Raw genomic sequence first — 19478 nt, forward strand, 5'->3', positions numbered from 1 at the left:
CTGACAGTGTCCACCAGGTCCGTTATACAGTATATCATATATATAAGCACTAAGCAGCAGTACGGTAGGCCACGGCTGTACCTACCTCTGTGTCGTCAGTGCACTCGTCGTCCATAAGTATAAGTAATACTATACTATCCATCCATCTACATTGTATACCTGTGGTGTTTTTTTTTCTTTCTTCATACTAGTTTGTTTAGCAGTCTGCTGACAGTGTCCACCAGGTCCGTTATACAGTATATCATATATATAAGCACTAAGCAGCAGTACGGTAGGCCACGGCTGTACCTACCTCTGTGTCGTCAGTCGTCGTCCATAAGTATAAGTAATACTATACTATCCATCCATCTACATTGTATACCTGTGGTGGCTTTTAGTTGTGCGCAAAATATGGAGAACAAAAATGTGGAGGTTAAAAAAATAGGGAAAGATCAAGATCCACTTCCACCTCGTGCTGAAGCTGCTGCCACTAGTCATGGCCGAGACGATGAAATGCCATCAACGTCGTCTGCCAAGGCCGATGCCCAATGTCATAGTACAGAGCATGTAAAATCCAAAAAGCAAAAGATCAGTAAAAAAATGACCCAAAAATCAAAATTTAAAGCGTCTGAGGAGAAGCGTAAACTTGCCAATATGCCATTTACGACACGGAGTGGCAAGGAACGGCTGAGGCCCTGGCCTATGTTCATGGCTAGTGGTTCAGCTTTACATGAGGATGGAAGCACTCATCCACTCGCTAGAAAAAAGAAAAGACATGCGGCAAAAGCACAGCAAAGAACTGTGCGTTCTTCGAAATCACAAATCCCAAAGGAGAGTCCAATTGTGTCGGTTGCGATGCCTGACCTTCCCAACACTGGACGGGAAGAGCTTGCGCCTTCCACCATTTGCACGCCCCCTGCAAGTGTTGAAAGGAGCACCCGCAGTCCAGTTCCTGATAGTGAAATTGAAGATGTCAGTGTTGAAGTACACCAGGATGAGGATATGTGTGTTGCTTGGGCTGGGGAGGAAATTGACAAGGAGGATTCTGATGGTGAGGTGGTTTGTTTAAGTCAGGCACCCAGGGAGACACCTGTTGTCCGTGGGAGGAATATGCCCATTGACATGCCTGGTGAAAATACCCCAAAAATCAGCTCTTCAGTGTGGAAGTATTTCAACAGAAATGCGGACAACAGGTGTCAAGCCGTGTGTTGCCTTTGTCAAGCTGTAATAAGTAGGGGTAAGGACGTTAACCACCTCGGAACATCCTCCCTTATACGTCACCTGCAGCGCATTCATAATAAGTCAGTGACAAGTTCAAAAACTTTGGGCGACAGCGGAAGCAGTCCACTGACCAGTAAATCCCTTCCTCTTGTAACCAAGCTCGTGCAAACCACACCACCAACTCCCTCAGTGTCAATTTCCTCCTTACCCAGGAAAGCCAATAGTCCTGCAGGCCATGTCACTGTCAAGTGTGACGAGTCCTCTCCTGCCTGGGATTCATCCGATGCATCCTTGAGTGTAATGCCTACTGCTGCTGGCGCTGCTGTTGTTGCTGCTGGGAGTCGATCGTCATCCCAGAGGGGAAGTCGGAAGACCACTTGTACTACTTCCAGTAAGCAATTGACTGTCCAACAGTCCTTTGCGAGGAAGATGAAATATCACAGCAGTCATCCTGCTGCAAAGCGGATAACTGAGGCCTTGACAACTATGTTGGTGTTAGACGTGCGTCCGGTATCCGCCGTTAGTTCACAGGGAACTAGACAATTTATTGAGGCAGTGTGCCCCCGTTACCAAATACCATCTAGGTTCCACTTCTCTAGGCAGGCGATACCGAGAATGTACACGGTCGTCAGAAAAAGACTCACCAGTGTCCTAAAAAATGCAGTTGTACCCAATGTCCACTTAACCACGGACATGTGGACAAGTGGAGCAGGGCAGACTCAGGACTACATGACTGTGACAGCCCACTGGGTAGATGTATTGCCTCCCGCTGCAAGAACAGCAGCGGCGGCACCAGTAGCAGGATCTCGCAAACGCCAACTCGTTCCTAGGCAGGCTACGCTTTGTATCACCGCTTTCCAGAATACGCACACAGCTGAAAACCTCTTACGGCAACTGAGGAAGATCATCGCAGAATGGCTTACCCCAATTGGACTCTCCTGGGGATTTGTGACATCGGACAACGCCAGCAATATTGTGCGCGCATTACATCTGGGCAAATTCCAGCACGTCCCATGTTTTGCACATACCTTGAATTTGGTGGTGCAGAATTTTTTTAAAAACGACAGGGGCGTGCAAGAGATGCTGTCGGTGGCCAGAAGAATTGCGGGACACTTTCGGCGTGCAGGCACCGCGTACAGAAGACTGGAGCACCACCAAAAAAACCTGAACCTGCCCTGCCATCATCTGAAGCAAGAGGTGGTAACGAGGTGGAATTCAACCCTCTATATGCTTCAGAGGATGGAGGAGCAGCAAAAGGCCATTCAAGCCTATACATCTGCCCACAATATAGGCAAAGGAGGTGGAATGCACCTGTCTCAAGCGCAGTGGAGAATGATTTCAACGTTGTGCAAGGTTCTGCTGCCCTTTGAACTTGCCACACGTGAAGTCAGTTCAGACACTGCCAGCCTGAGTCAGGTCATTCCCCTCATCGGGCTTTTGCAGAAGAAGCTGGAGGCATTGAAGGAGGAGCTAAAACAGAGCGATTCTGCTAGGCATGTGGGACTTGTGGATGGAGCCCTTCATTCGCTTAACCAGGATTCACGTGTGGTCAATCTGTTGAAATCAGAGCACTACATTTTGGCCACCGTGCTCGATCCTAGATTTAAAACCTACGTTGGATCTCTCTTTCCGGCAGACACAAGTCTGCAGGGGTTCAAAAACTGCTGGTGAGAAAATTGTCAAGTCAAGCGGAACGCGACCTGTCAACATCTCCTCCTTCACATTCTCCCGCAACTGGGGGTGCGAGGAAAAGGCTACGAATTCCGAGCCCACCCGCTGGCGGTGATGCAGGGCAGTCTGGAGTGACTGCTGATGCTGACATCTGGTCCGGACTGAAGGACCTGCCAACGATTACTGACATGTCGTCTACTGTCACTGCATATGATTCTCTCACCATTGAAAGAATAGTGGAGGATTATATGAGTGACCGCATCCAAGTAGGCACGTCAGACAGTCCGTACGTATACTGGCAGGGAAAAGAGGCAATTTGGAGGCCCTTGCACAAACTGGCTTTATTCTACCTAAGTTGCCCTCCCTCCAGTGTGTACTCCGAAAGAGTGTCTAGTGCCGCCGCTCACCTTGTCAGCAATCGGAGTACGAGGTTACTTCCAGAAAATGTGGAGAAGATGATGTTCATTAAAATTAATTATAATCAATTACTCCATGGAGACATTCACCAGCAGCAATTGCCTCCAGAAAGTACACGGGGATCTGAGATGGTGGATTCCAGTGGGGACGAATTAATAATCTGTGAGGAGGGGGATGTACACAGTGAAAGGGGTGATGAATCGGACGATGATGATGAGGTGGACATCTTGCCTCTGTAGAGCCAGTTTGTGCAAGGAGAGATTGATTGCTTCTTTTTTGGTGGGGGCCCAAACCAACCAGTCATTTCAGTCACAGTCGTGTGGCAGACCCTGTCGCTGAAATGATGGGTTGGTTAAAGTGTGCATGTCCTGTTTATACAACATAAGGGTGGGTGGGAGGGCCCAAGGACAATTCCATCTTGCACCTGTTTTTTCTTTCATTTTTCTTTGCATCATGTGCTGTTTGGGGAGTATTTTTTAGAAGGGCCATCCTGCCTGACACTGCAGTGCCACTCCTAGATGGGCCAGGTGTTTGTGTCGGCCACTTGGGTCGCTTATCTTACTCACACAGCTACCTCATTGCGCCTCTTTTTTTTCTTCTTTGCGTCATGTGCTGTTTGGGGAGTATTTTTTGGAAGGGCCATCCTGCCTGACACTGCAGTGCCACTCCTAGATGGGCCAGGTATTTGTGTCGGCCACTTGGGTCGCTTATCTTACTCACACAGCTACCTCATTGCGCCTCTTTTTTTTCTTCTTTGCGTCATGTGCTGTTTGGGGAGTAGTTTTTGGAAGGGCCATCCTGCCTGACACTGCAGTGCCACTCCTAGATGGGCCAGGTGTTTGTGTCGGCCACTTGGGTCGCTTATCTTACTCACACAGCTACCTCATTGCGCCTCTTTTTTTTCTTCTTTGCGTCATGTGCTGTTTGGGGACTAGTTTTTGGAAGGGCCATCCTGCCTGACACTGCAGTGCCACTCCTAGATGGGCCAGGTGTTTGTGTCGGCCACTTGGGTCGCTTATCTTACTCACACAGCTACCTCATTGCGCCTCTTTTTTCTTTGCGTCATGTGCTGTTTGGGGAGTATTTCTTGGAAGGGCCATCCTGCCTGACACTGCAGTGCCACTCCTAGATGGGCCAGGTGTTTGTGTCGGCCACTAGGGTCACTTAGCTTACTCGCACAGCTACCTCATTGCGCCTCTTTTTTTCTTTGCGTCATGTGCTGTTTGGGGAGTATTTTTTGGAAGGGCCATCCTGCCTGACACTGCAGTGCCACTCCTAGATGGGCCAGGTGTTTGTGTCGGCCACTTGTGTCGCTTAGCTTAGCCATCCAGCGACCTCGGTCCAAATTTTAGGACTAAAAATAATATTGTGAGGTGTGAGGTGTTCAGAATAGACTGAAAATGAGTGGAAATTATGGTTATTGAGGTTAATAATACTATGGGATCAAAATGACCCCCAAATTCTATGATTTAAGCTGTTTTTTAGGGTTTTTTGAAAAAAACACCCGAATCCAAAACACACCCGAATCCGACAAAAAAAATTCGGTGAGGTTTTGCCAAAAAGCGTTCGAACCCAAAACACGGCCACGGAACCGAACCCAAAACCAAAACACAAAACCCGAAAAATTTCAGGTGCACATCCCTAGTTGTAAGGTGGTGTTAAAACTAAAAAGCAATAATGAAAAGGCAAGTAATGTACTTAAGTTATTTATTCAAAGGTGCTAAGAAAATGTCTTTCCCAAAAGAGAAAAATCAGTTTAAATATTCAATGGGTGATTAGAGCACGCTCCTGGTTTAAGCTAAATTTATGAAATGCAAGGTTCAATTGAAAGAGCAAATGCTGTAATCTTTGTAAAGTTGCAAACGAAAAAAAGGAAAAAGAAAAAGAAAGAAAAAATGCCTCCAAAAGGTGTACTGAAGTCCCAACAGTTTATAAAGTCTGTACAGACTGCAGCGTCCTGCTGGTCTGTGTTTTGATGTAAAGGATTCTATTGTACAGTGATGAACAGTGGACAGTGGTAGTGTATGCTTTGGTTAGAGTGGAGAATAAAGACCCTGGACTGGCGCTCTTCCTCCTGCAGCGTGTCCCACAGTAGAGCGCCTGATTCAGACACGCTCTGTGGGGCCGCTGGCCTGGGGTGCGCGCCTGTCACGGAGTCGAATTGGACCCGGCCGGAGCTCTCCGAGCGGCTGGCCACGCCTCTCCTCCTCCTACAGGGACTTACCTTTTCCCTTCCCCTCCGCCTTCCACCACACGCTGTCTCTGGCTCCTTCCGTCGCTTAGCAACCGGTTGCTTCCAGAACTCCGGATCACGTGACCGGATGGCTTGCGGAAAAGATTAGCTCCACTGTCCCTCCTTGCAGTGAGCATTCATCCTCAGTCCAATGTAGTTTAACTAGGTAGCTCTAACGCGTTTCCACCTACTAAGGTCTTCCTCTGGGAGTCATTTGTGTGTTTGAGTTACAGGAATTTAAGGTGTCCTGATGGGGTGGGATTCTTTCCCATTGGTCCTCTGATCTGGCTTTGTGATTGGCTCACAGCTTGTCAATCGAAGTTGATTGGAGGATGTTACATATTCACCGTGCTTTAGAGTGTGCACAGTATTATAAAAGGAAGTAATGAAAAAAATGTATCCGTAGTGAAAAGGATATATATAAAAGATGTAATGTAGCAGTTTTCGAAATCATTCTTGCAGGATGGTGTTACTACTGAAATAATGAACCTTCGACTATTTCAGCGCTATATTAAACTGTTGGGACTTCATTACACCTTTTGGTGGCATTTTTTCTTTCTTTTTCTTTTTCCTTTTTTTCGTTTGCAACTTTACAAAGATTACAGCATTTGCTCTTTCAATTGAACCTTGCATTTCATAAATTTAGCTCAAACCAGGAGCGTGCTCTAATCACCCATTGAATATTTAAACTGATTTTTCTCTTTTGGGAAAGACATTTTCTTAGCACCTTTGAATAAATAACTTAGGTACATTACTTGCCTTTTCATTAGTGCTTTTTAGTTTTAACACCACCTTACAACCATATCATTTATTACTAAAACTAGGGGTTGAGCGCTGGTTCCCTGTGGATTCATCCACATCTGTATACTTACCATGTATAATACATGTGCACAGTCTGGAACCTGATCCCTAGAGGAAGGAGTGGGCACTCAGGCAGTGGGGCCTACCGGTGGTTTCCCTGGTACCCCTGTGAGCCAGTCCAACCCTGCGCGTGCCGGGTCTTGCACCTGCCTGTCCACTGCCAACAATGTGTAGTGCATTTAACAAAGGGCACACTCCTGTCCACTGTCAACAATGTACGAGGGGCACACTATACAGGGAACATGTGCACCTGTAGAGATATATTATTGGATAAAGATTTTATTACAATAAATCAGGCGCTCCACAGTAAGTTTACAAGGAGAGAAGTTTATTTTAAAATAGTCCCACACTCTGCCCACTTTTAATGGGCTGTTTTCACCTCCCCTCCATGAGGGGGAACAGTCAGTCTTCCTGACTCTCCTCTGTGAAGAGTAAACAGTGTGTAAATTCATGAGTTTTACATCTACAGTCTAACCTATTTATTAAAGTAATGAATGCATTACGCTGTGCCATTACCACAGCCTGGTATTACAGATAAGGAATGTGGTTAATTTACCGGCTATCAGGCTCTGTGACCGGATTTGGGACAGGAAGGCTCTGTGACAGGATTTGTGACAGGAAGGCACTGTGACAAGATTTGTGACAGGAAGGCACTGTGACCGGATTTGGGACAGGAAGGCTCTGTGACCAGATTTGGGACAGGAAGGCTCTGTGACAGGATTTGGGACAGGAAGGCACTGTGACCGGATTTGGGACAGGAAGGCTCAGTGACAGGATTTGTGACAGGAAGGCACTGTGACAAGATTTGTGACAGGAAGGCACTGTGACAGGATTTGGGACAGGAAGGCTCTGTGACCGGATTTGTGACAGGAAGGCACTGTGACAGGATTTTGGGACAGGAAGGCACTGTGACAGGATTAGCGACAGGAAGGCACTGTGACAGGATTAGGGACAGGAAGGCAGTGTGACAGGATTTGGGACAGGAAGTCTCTGTGACAGGATTTGGGACAGGAAGGCTCTGTGACAGGATTTGGGACAGGAAGGCACTGTGACAGGATTTGGGACAGGAAGTCTCTGTGACAGGATTTGGGACAGGAAGGCTCTGTGACAGGATTTGGGACAGGAAGGCTCTGTGACAGGATTTGGGACAGGAAGGCTCTGTGACAGGATTTGGGACAGGAAGGCAGTGTGACAGGATTTGGGACAGGAAGGCCCTGTGACAGGATTAGGGACAGGAAGGCACTGTGACAAGATTTGGGACAGGAGGCTCTGTGACAAGATTTGGGACAGGAAGGTACAGTGACAGGATTTGGGACAGGAGTGCACTGTGACAGGATTTTGGTCATGAAGGTTCGTGACGGCATTTGGGAGGACAGTGACTGCATTTGGTACAGGATAGCACTGTGACCGGATTTGGGACAGGAAGGCACTGTGACAGGATTTGTGACAGGAAGGCACTGTCACAAGATTTGTGACAGGAAGGCACTGTGACAGGATTTGGGACAGGAAGGCTCTGTGACCAGATTTGGGACAGGAAGGCACTGTGACAGTATTTTGGGACAGGAAGGCACTGTGACAGGATTAGGGACAGGAAGGCACTGTGACAGGATTTGGGACAGGAAGTCTCTGTGACAGGATTTGGGACAGGAAGGCCCTGTGACAGGATTTGGGACAGGAAGGCACTGTGACAGGATTTGGGACAGGAAGGCTCTGTGACAGGATTTGGGACAGGAAGGCTCTGTGACAGGATTTGGGACAAGAAGGCACTGTGACAGGATTTGGGACAGGAAGACACTGTGACAGGATTTGGGACAGGAAGACACTGTGACAGGATTTGGGACAGGAAGGCTCTGTGACAGGATTTGGGACAGGAAGGCTCTGTGACAGGATTTGGGACAGGAAGGCTCTGACAGGATTTGGGACAGGAAGGCAGTGTGACAGGATTAAGGGCCTAATTCAGATCTGATCAAAGTAGCAAATTTGTTAGCTAATGAGCAAAACAATGGAGGTCATTCCAACCCGATCGCTCACTGCAGTTTGTTGCAACGCAGCGATCGGAACGGAACTGCGCATGCGCCAGCACACTGCGGCGCCAGCGCATGGCAGCCGTCGTTGGGTGGGAGGGGGCAGGATGGCGGCGTTAAGCCGCCGTTTAGCGGGAGCGGTCTGGCCAACGCAGGCGTGGCCGGATCGTTGGGGGGGGGCGGGATGCTCGGCTGCGTTACGTCACACGCAGCCGCTGCGGCCCGGGGAGCGACGAGTAGCTCCCGGCCAGCACTCTAAAGCTGCGCTGGTCGGGAGCTACTCTTGAAGTGTAAAGGCATCGCCGCTGTGCGATTCCTTTGCACTTCTGCGGGGAGGGCCGGCACTGACATGTGGGGCGGACTAGCCCTGTGCTGGGCGTTCCCCCGCATGTCAGTGTGAATGATTGTATCTGTGCTAAATTTAGCACAGCTATGATCAACTTGGAATGACCCCAAATGTGCACTGCAGGTGGGGCAGATGTAACATTTGCAGAGAGAGTTAGATTTGGGTGGGGTGTATTCAAACTGAAATCTAAATTGCAGTGTAAAAATAGTAGAGATGAGCGGGTTCGGTTTCTCTGAATCCGAACCCGCACGAACTTCATGTTTTTTTCACGGGTCCGAGCAGACTCGGATCCTCCCGCCTTGCTCGGTTAACCCGAGCGCGCCCGAACGTCATCATGACGCTGTCGGATTCTCGCGAGACTCGGATTCTATATAAGGAGCCGCGCGTCGCCGCCATTTTCACACGTGCATTGAGATTGATAGGGAGAGGACGTGGCTGGCGTCCTCTCCATTTAGATTAGGGTTGAGAGAGAGAGAGAGAGATTGACCTGAGGCTGTGATACTGTAGAAGAGAGTGCAGAGTTTAGTGACTGACGACCACAGTGACCACCAGACAGTGCAGTTGTTTGTTTTATTTAATATATCCGTTCTCTGCCTGAAAAAAACGATACACACAGTGACTCAGTCACATACCATATCTGTGTGCACTGCTCAGCCCAGTGTGCTGCATCAATGTATATATATATCTGACTGTGCTCAGCTCACACAGCTTATAATTGTGGGGGAGACTGGGGAGCACTGCAGTGCCAGTTATAGGTTATAGCAGGAGCCAGGAGTACATAATATTATATTAAAATTAAACAGTGCACACTTTTGCTGCAGGAGTGCCACTGCCAGTGTGACTAGTGACCAGTGACCTGACCACCAGTATATATAATATTAGTAGTATACTATCTCTTTATCAACCAGTCTATATTAGCAGCAGACACAGTACAGTGCGGTAGTTCACGGCTGTGGCTACCTCTGTGTAGGCACTCGGCAGCCCGTCCATAATTGTATATACCACCTAACCGTGTTTTTTTTTTCTTTCTTTATAGTCATACTAGTTACGAGTATACTATCTCTTTATCAACCAGTCTATATTAGCAGCAGACACAGTACAGTGCGGTAGTTCACGGCTGTGGCTACCTCTGTGTCGGCACTCGGCAGCCCGTCCATAATTGTATATACCACCTAACCGTGGTTTTTTTTTCTTTCTTTATACATACATACTAGTTACGAGTATACTATCTCTTTATCAACCAGTCTATATATTAGCAGCAGACACAATACAGTGCGGTAGTTCACGGCTGTGGCTACCTCTGTGTCGGCACTCGGCAGCCCGTCCATAATTGTATATACCACCTAACCGTGGTTTTTTTTTCTTTCTTTATACATACATACTAGTTACGAGTATACTATCTCTTTATCAACCAGTCTATATATTAGCAGCAGACACAGTACAGTGCGGTAGTTCACGGCTGTGGCTACCTCTGTGTCGGCACTCGGCAGCCCGTCCATAATTGTATATACCACCTAACCGTGGTTTTTTTTTCTTTCTTTATACATACATACTAGTTACGAGTATACTATCTCTTTATCAACCAGTCTATATTAGCAGCAGACACAGTACAGTGCGGTAGTTCACGGCTGTGGCTACCTCTGTGTCGGCACTCGGCAGCCCGTCCATAATTGTATATACCACCTAACCGTGGTTTTTTTTTCTTTCTTTATACATACATACTAGTTACGAGTATACTATCTCTTTATCAACCAGTCTATATATTAGCAGCAGACACAGTACAGTGCGGTAGTTCACGGCTGTGGCTACCTCTGTGTCGGCACTCGGCAGCCCGTCCATAATTGTATATACCACCTAACCGTGGTTTTTTTTTCTTTCTTTATAGTCATACTAGTTACGAGTATACTATCTCTTTATCAACCAGTCTATATTAGCAGCAGACACAGTACAGTGCGGTAGTTCACGGCTGTGGCTACCTCTGTGTCGGCACTCGGCAGCCCGTCCATAATTGTATATACCACCTAACCGTGGTTTTTTTTTCTTTCTTTATACATACATACTAGTTACGAGTATACTATCTCTTTATCAACCAGTCTATATTAGCAGCAGACACAGTACAGTGCGGTAGTTCACGGCTGTGGCTACCTCTGTGTCGGCACACGGCAGCCCGTCCATAATTGTATATACCACCTAACCGTGGTTTTTTTTTCTTTCTTTATAGTCATACTAGTTACGAGTATACTATCTCTTTATCAACCAGTCTATATTAGCAGCAGACACAGTACAGTGCGGTAGTTCACGGCTGTGGCTACCTCTGTGTCGGCACTCGGCAGCCCGTCCATAATTGTATATACCACCTAACCGTGGTTTTTTTTTCTTTCTTTATACATACATACTAGTTACGAGTATACTATCTCTTTATCAACCAGTCTATATTAGCAGCAGACACAGTACAGTGCGGTAGTTCACGGCTGTGGCTACCTCTGTGTCGGCACTCGGCAGCCCGTCCATAATTGTATATACCACCTAACCGTGGTTTTTTTTCTTTCTTTATACATACATACTAGTTACGAGTATACTATCTCTTTATCAACCAGTCTATATATTAGCAGCAGACACAGTACAGTGCGGTAGTTCACGGCTGTGGCTACCTCTGTGTCGGCACTCGGCAGCCCGTCCATAATTGTATATACCACCTAACCGTGGTTTTTTTTTTCTTTCTTTATACATACATACTAGTTACGAGTATACTATCTCTTTATCAACCAGTCTATATATTAGCAGCAGACACAGTACAGTGCGGTAGTTCACGGCTGTGGCTACCTCTGTGTCGGCACTCGGCAGCCCGTCCATAATTGTATACTAGTATCCAATCCATCCATCTCCATTGTTTACCTGAGGTGCCTTTTAGTTGTGCCTATTAAAATATGGAGAACAAAAATGTTGAGGTTCCAAAATTAGGGAAAGATCAAGATCCACTTCCACCTCGTGCTGAAGCTGCTGCCACTAGTCATGGCCGAGACGATGAAATGCCAGCAACGTCGTCTGCCAAGGCCGATGCCCAATGTCATAGTACAGAGCATGTCAAATCCAAAACACCAAATATCAGTAAAAAAAGGACTCCAAAACCTAAAATAAAATTGTCGGAGGAGAAGCGTAAACTTGCCAATATGCCATTTACCACACGGAGTGGCAAGGAACGGCTGAGGCCCTGGCCTATGTTCATGGCTAGTGGTTCAGCTTCACATGAGGATGGAAGCACTCAGCCTCTCGCTAGAAAAATGAAAAGACTAAAGCTGGCAAAAGCAGTAGCACCGCAAAGAACTGTGCGTTCTTCGAAATCCCAAATCCACAAGGAGAGTCCGACTCCAATTGTGTCGGTTGCGATGCCTGACCTTCCCAACACTGGACGTGAAGAGCATGCGCCTTCCACCATTTGCACGCCCCCTGCAAGTGATGGAAGGAGCACCCGCAGTCCAGTTCCTGATAGTCAGATTGAAGATGTCAGTGTTGAAGTACACCAGGATGAGGAGGATATGGGTGTTGCTGGCGCTGGGGAGGAAATTGACCAGGAGGATTCTGATGGTGAGGTGGTTTGTTTAAGTCAGGCACCCGGGGAGACACCTGTTGTCCGTGGTAGGAATATGGCCGTTGACATGCCTGGTGAAAATACCAAAAAAATCAGCTCTTCGGTGTGGAAGTATTTCACCAGAAATGCGGACAACAGGTGTCAAGCCGTGTGTTCCCTTTGTCAAGCTGTAATAAGTAGGGGTAAGGACGTTAACCACCTCGGAACATCCTCCCTTATACGTCACCTGCAGCGCATTCATAATAAGTCAGTGACAAGTTCAAAAACTTGGGCCGACAGCGGAAGCAGTCCACTGACCAGTAAATCCCTTCCTCTTGTAACCAAGCTCACGCAAACCACCCCACCAACTCCCTCAGTGTCAATTTCCTCCTTCCCCAGGAATGCCAATAGTCCTGCAGGCCATGTCACTGGCAATTCTGACGAGTCCTCTCCTGCCTGGGATTCCTCCGATGCATCCTTGCGTGTAACGCCTACTGCTGCTGGCGCTGCTGTTGTTGCTGCTGGGAGTCGATGGTCATCCCAGAGGGGAAGTCGTAAGACCACTTTTACTACTTCCACCAAGCAATTGACTGTCCAACAGTCCTTTGCGAGGAAGATGAAATATCACAGCAGTCATCCTACTGCAAAGCGGATAACTGAGGCCTTGACATCCTGGGTGGTGAGAAACGTGGTTCCGGTATCCATCATTACTGCAGAGCCAACTAGAGACTTGTTGGAGGTACTGTGTCCCCGGTACCAAATACCATCTAGGTTCCATTTCTCTAGGCAGGCGATACCGAAAATGTACACAGACCTCAGAAAAAGAGTCACCAGTGTCCTAAAAAATGCAGCTGTACCCAATGTCCACTTAACCACGGACATGTGGACAAGTGGAGCAGGGCAGGGTCAGGACTATATGACTGTGACAGCCCACTGGGTAGATGTATGGACTCCCGCCGCAAGAACAGCAGCGGCGGCACCAGTAGCAGCATCTCGCAAACGCCAACTCTTTCCTAGGCAGGCTACGCTTTGTATCACCGGTTTCCAGAATACGCACACAGCTGAAAACCTCTTACGGCAACTGAGGAAGATCATCGCGGAATGGCTTACCCCAATTGGACTCTCCTGTGGATTTGTGGCATCGGACAATGCCAGCAATATTGTGTGTGCATTAAATATGGGCAAATTCCAGCACGTCCCATGTTTTGCACATACCTTGAATTTGGTGGTGCAGAATTTTAAAAAAAACGACAGGGGCGTGCAAGAGATGCTGTCGGTGGCCAGAAGAATTGCGGGACACTTTCGGCGTACAGGCACCACGTACAGAAGACTGGAGCACCACCAAAAACTACTGAACCTGCCCTGCCATCATCTGAAGCAAGAAGTGGTAACGAGGTGGAATTCAACCCTCTATATGCTTCAGAGGTTGGAGGAGCAGCAAAAGGCCATTCAAGCCTATACAATTGAGCACGATATAGTAGGTGGAATGCACCTGTCTCAGGCGCAGTGGAGAATGATTTCAACGTTGTGCAAGGTTCTGATGCCCTTTGAACTTGCCACACGTGAAGTCAGTTCAGACACTGCCAGCCTGAGTCAGGTCATTCCCCTCATCAGGCTTTTGCAGAAGAAGCTGGAGACATTGAAGGAGGAGCTAACACGGAGCGATTCCGCTAGGCATGTGGGACTTGTGGATGGAGCCCTTAATTCGCTTAACAAGGATTTACGGGTGGTCAATCTGTTGAAATCAGAGCACTACATTTTGGCCACCGTGCTCGATCCTAGATTTAAAGCCTACCTTGGATCTCTCTTTCCGGCAGACACAAGTCTGCTGGGGTTGAAAGACCTGCTGGTGACAAAATTGTCAAGTCAAGCGGAACGCGACCTGTCAACATCTCCTACTTCACATTCTCCCGCAACTGGGGGTGCGAGGAAAAGGCTCAGAATTCCGAGCCCACCCGCTGGCGGTGATGCAGGGCAGTCTGGAGCGACTACTGATGCTGACATCTGGTCCGGACTGAAGGACCTGACAACGATTACGGACATGTCGTCTACTGTCACTGCATATGATTCTCTCAACATTGATAGAATGGTGGAGGATTATATGAGTGACCGCATCCAAGTAGGCACGTCACACAGTCCGTACTTATACTGGCAGGAAAAAGAGGCAATTTGGAGGCCCTTGCACAAACTGGCTTTATTCTACCTAAGTTGCCCTCCCACAAGTGTGTACTCCGAAAGAGTGTTTAGTGCCGCCGCTCACCTTGTCAGCAATCGGCGTACGAGGTTACATCCAGAAAATGTGGAGAAGATGATGTTCATTAAAATGAATTATAATCAATTCCTCCGCGGAGACATTGACCAGCAGCAATTGCCTCCACAAAGTACACAGGGAGCTGAGATGGTGGATTTCAGTGGGGACGAATTGATAATCTGTGAGGAGGGGGATGTACACGGTGATATATCGGAGGGTGATGATGAGGTGGACATCTTGCCTCTGTAGAGCCAGTTTGTGCAAGGAGAGATTAATTGCTTCTTTTTTGGGGGGGGTCCAAACCAACCCGTCATATCAGTCACAGTCGTGTGGCAGACCCTGTCACTGAAATGATGGGTTGGTTAAAGTGTGCATGTCCTGTTTTGTTTATACAACATAAGGGTGGGTGGGAGGGCCAAAGGACAATTCCATCTTGCACCTCTTTTTTCTTTTCTTTTTCTGTGCATCATGTGCTGATTGGGGAGGGTTTTTTGGAAGGGACATCCTGCGTGACACTGCAGTGCCACTCCTAAATGGGCCCGGTGTTTGTGTCGGCCACTAGGGTCGCTAATCTTACTCACACAGTCAGCTACCTCATTGCGCCTCTTTTTTTCTTTGCGTCATGTGCTGTTTGGGGAGGGTTTTTTGGAAGGGACATCCTGCGTGACACTGCAGAGCCACTCCTAGATGGGCCCGGTGTTTGTGTCGGCCACTAGGGTCGCTAATCTTACTCACACAGCTACCTCATTGCGCCTCTTTTTTTCTTTGCGTCATGTGCTGTTTGGGGAGGGTTTTTTGGAAGGGACATCCTGCGTGACACTGCAGTGCCACTCCTAGATGGGCCCGGTGTTTGTGTCGGCCACTAGGGTCGCTAATCTTACTCACACAGCTACCTCATTGCGCCTCTTTTTTTCTTTGCGTCATGTGCTGTTTGGGGAGGGTTTTTTGGAAGGGCCATCCTGCGTGACACTGCAGTGCCACTCCTAGATGGGCCCGGTGTTTGTGTCGGCCACTAGGGTCGCTAATCTTACTCACACAGCTACCTCATTGCGCCTCTTTTTTTCTTTGCGTCATGTGCTGTTTGGGGAGGGTTTTTTGGAAGGGACATCCTGCGTGACACTGCAGTGCCACTCCTAGATGGGCCCGGTGTTTGTGTCGGCCACTAGGGTCACTTATCTTACTCACACAGCGACCTCGGTGCAAATTTTAGGACTAAAAATAATATTGTGAGGTGTGAGGTATTCAGAATAGACTGAAAATGAGTGTAAATTATGGTTTTTGAGGTTAATAATACTTTGGGATCAAAATGACCCCCAAATTCTATGATTTAAGCTGTTTTTTAGTGTTTTTTGAAAAAAACACCCGAATCCAAAACACACCCGAATCCGACAAAAAAAATTCGGTGAGGTTTTGCCAAAACGCGTTCGAACCCAAAACACGGCCGCGGAACCGAACCCAAAACCAAAACACAAAACCCGAAAAATTTCAGGGGCTCATCTCTAAAAAATAGTGCATCCAGTATTTATCCTGCACAGAAACAATATAACCCATCCAAATCTCTCTCTCTCTCTCTGCACATGTTACATCTGCCCCCCTAGCAGGGATGTGCGGTGAGCTAAATGACTCAGGAGGCACTGGCTAGCCTCAGAGCCAGATTTACACACAATATATGAGCCTAAGATTAGATTTGGACATTATACACAGGTGCAGAAGTATAAACTCCTGGAAATTTGATCAGAGATGAGAGGTAAAGATTGGCAGGTGTGGCACTGCCTCACATGCCATAGACTTTTTACTTCAGAGTTTTGGCTATAAAAAATATTAGAATAACACAAAGAAGATATTTCTAACATATTATTTGTGTTTTTCATATACTGTACTTTATACAGTCAAAAATCTGGCACAAACGTTAGTATGAAAGGAAAGGCTCTGATTCACCTGCCTCACCCCACCGCACGTCACTGCAGTACACACATACCTCCCAACTGTCCCGATTTTGGTGGGGCAGTCCCATTTTTTACAGTCTGTCCCGCTGTCCCACCTGCAGGTTGCAGATTCCCGCGGGTGGGGGATGGGGGGGGGGGGAAGCAGTTGGGAGATCCCCCCTATCACTCACTGATCTGAGCAGAGCAGTGGGGAATAGATGCTGTGCGCACTCACAAAGTGTTTATTCACGGCAGAGAGGGACAGGGTGCATAGCAGGAGTGTGAACGCCTGTGCAACAGAGCGGCTACAAACATATTTTGTGCAGAACAAGACCAGCCCTGTAGTTACTTATTCTGTGCGATGATTGCTGCGACGAAGGTCTCGGAATGGACGTCAGATACCCACCCTGCAAACGCCTGGACACGCCTGCGTTTTCCCTACCACTCCCAGAAAATGGGCAGTTGCCACCCAGAAACTTCCTGTCAATCTCCTTGTGTCAACCGGTACGCCACGCGTGCATATTGCGGTGCATACGCATGCGCAGTTTTGCCATTTTTAAAAATGATCGCTAAGCAGCGTACAACGGCAGCTACCGATCAACACGGAATGAGGGCCACTGTCTCTGGGTATTAGCTATGTATTATAAAGACTTCTGGTTTATCATTTACAGCTGAAATGATGTGCGGTTATATAAACTGTTATTCATATTACACATAGAGAATTACTATACTATAAAATGTTCAGAGAATACTTGTAATGATTAAATGCATGCTGATTAGGATAATGACTGCAATATAACAGTTTATAGAGCAGGAGTACACTCTGCCCGTGTGGGTTATTATCATCTAAAAGACAAATCATTTTTGCATTTAAAATAAATTATCAGAAATTACTGCCCTGGAAACCAGATAGCCGGTACCGAAAACCAGGGCCGAGACTTGGCCACAGGTGACTTAATTAGCACCTCAGCCAATCTGATTCACCCATCTGTGCTGCGTCATGGATGTCTTGTCCTTTGGGGTGCCTTGAGATTTGGGAACCTCTGGGTTAATGGGAGTAAACGCGGCTTTTCATTGCAGCCCCTGAGTACTGTAGGTGAAAGTGGGGAAAAATCTTTTTTGTAAGATAAAATTTAACCCACTCCCCAATCAATAAAAGCATTTAAATAGCTTCATTTGCCCAAAAACAATATGCCTTTTTTCAGGTGACTTTCTGTAACAAACTCAAAATAGTGTTGAATTATGTGGGAAAAGTATTTGTTGTACAGATGGGAAATGAGTTTTTGAACGTACAGATGGGAGTTACAAGTGTTTCTACCAATATTTTTGAAACTTGCATGGAAACAAGTAAAAATCACTTGGCAAATATTTTCTGTACCCCAAAACAAACTAGAGGCTCTCATTCAAGTGAAAAACGCTTACTATCATTTTTCAGGTTGGGCTTGATATGGCAGTGTTTAGGATGCCTGCGGTCAGAATAACGACCACGGCGTCCCAATGTTTAGATTCCCGACAGGGGTCAGGTAAGTATGTCAACCTTCCCCCCTATCCCCCTAACCTTCCCTTCTAGAAGCCTTAACCGAACCCTCCCCTTCCTCAGTCTAACCTTAACACTCCCCGTTGGTGATTAAACCTAACCCCACCTCTCAGCAGCCTAAACCTAACCCCCCATGGGCGCTGCCTAACCCTATCCCTTCCCCCGCAGCCTAAACCTAACTTTTCCAACACCCTGTGCGTGGTTTACCTCTCATTACCTCTCCCGCTGCCCGGCAAACATATGTTTGGGATCTCGGCGGTCGGTATTCCAGCACCGAGATTGTGATCCTACTCAGGATTCTGGCGCCGACATTCTAAACAGTGTCAGAATTCCGACTGCCAGCATCCTTACCGCATCTCCATTTTTCCACTGTTAATAAAAGAAGGTAAAAATCATCCATTCCACACCTTTTAAGAACCACAAACGCTTTGCTTCTGGCTACTAACAGCCTTCTATATTGAATGCAGAGGCGTAACTAGGGTTTTTGGAGCCCAGGGCAAGATGGAAAATGGCGCCCCCCCCCCCTCAAAAAAAAACACTAAAAGAAGCATGTGCGCGCGCGCGCGCCGAAGAAATGGGCGTGGCCACACACCAGAAGGGGTGTGTCTACGCTCCAGAAGGGGTGTGGTCACTGAAAATGGCCCACAGTGCCAGTTACATTGACCCACGGTGCCGGATACATGCCCCACGGTGCCAGATACATTGCCCCACGGTGCCAGATACATTGCCCCACAGTGCCAGATACATTGCCCCACTCAGTGCCAGTTACATTGCCCCACTCAGTGCCAGTTACATTGCCCCACTCAGTGCCAGTTACATTGCCCCACTCAGTGCCAGTTACATTGCCGGATACAATGCCGCACTCAGTGCCGGATACAATGCCCCACTCCGTGCCGGATACAATGCCCCACTCAGTGCCGGATACAATGCCCCACTCAGTGCCGGATACAATGCCCCACTCAGTGCCGGATACAATGCCCCACTCAGTGCCGGATACAATGCCCCACTCAGTGCCGGATACAATGCCCCACGGATACAATGCCCCACTCAGTGCCAGTTACATTGCCCCACAGTGCTAGGTACATGCACCACAGTGCCAGATACATGCCCCACAGTGCCAGTTACATTGCCCCACAGTGCCGGATACAGTGCCCCACAGTGCTGGATACAATGCCCCACAGTGCCAGTTACATGCCCCACAGTGCCAGTTACAGTGCCCCACAGTGCCAGTGAAAGTGCCCCACAGTGCTGGATACAATGCCCCACAGTGCCAGTGAAAGTGCCCCACAGTGCCAGTGAAAGTGCCCCACAGTGCTGGATACAATGCCCCACAGTGCCAGTGAAAGTGCCCCACAGTGCTGGATACAATGCCCCACAGTGCCAGTGAAAGTGCCCCACAGTGCTGGATACAATGCCCCACAGTGCCAGTGAAAGTTCCCCACAGT

Source organism: Pseudophryne corroboree, chromosome 7 (assembly GCF_028390025.1).
Source record: "Pseudophryne corroboree isolate aPseCor3 chromosome 7, aPseCor3.hap2, whole genome shotgun sequence".
Lineage (NCBI taxonomy): Eukaryota > Metazoa > Chordata > Amphibia > Anura > Myobatrachidae > Pseudophryne > Pseudophryne corroboree.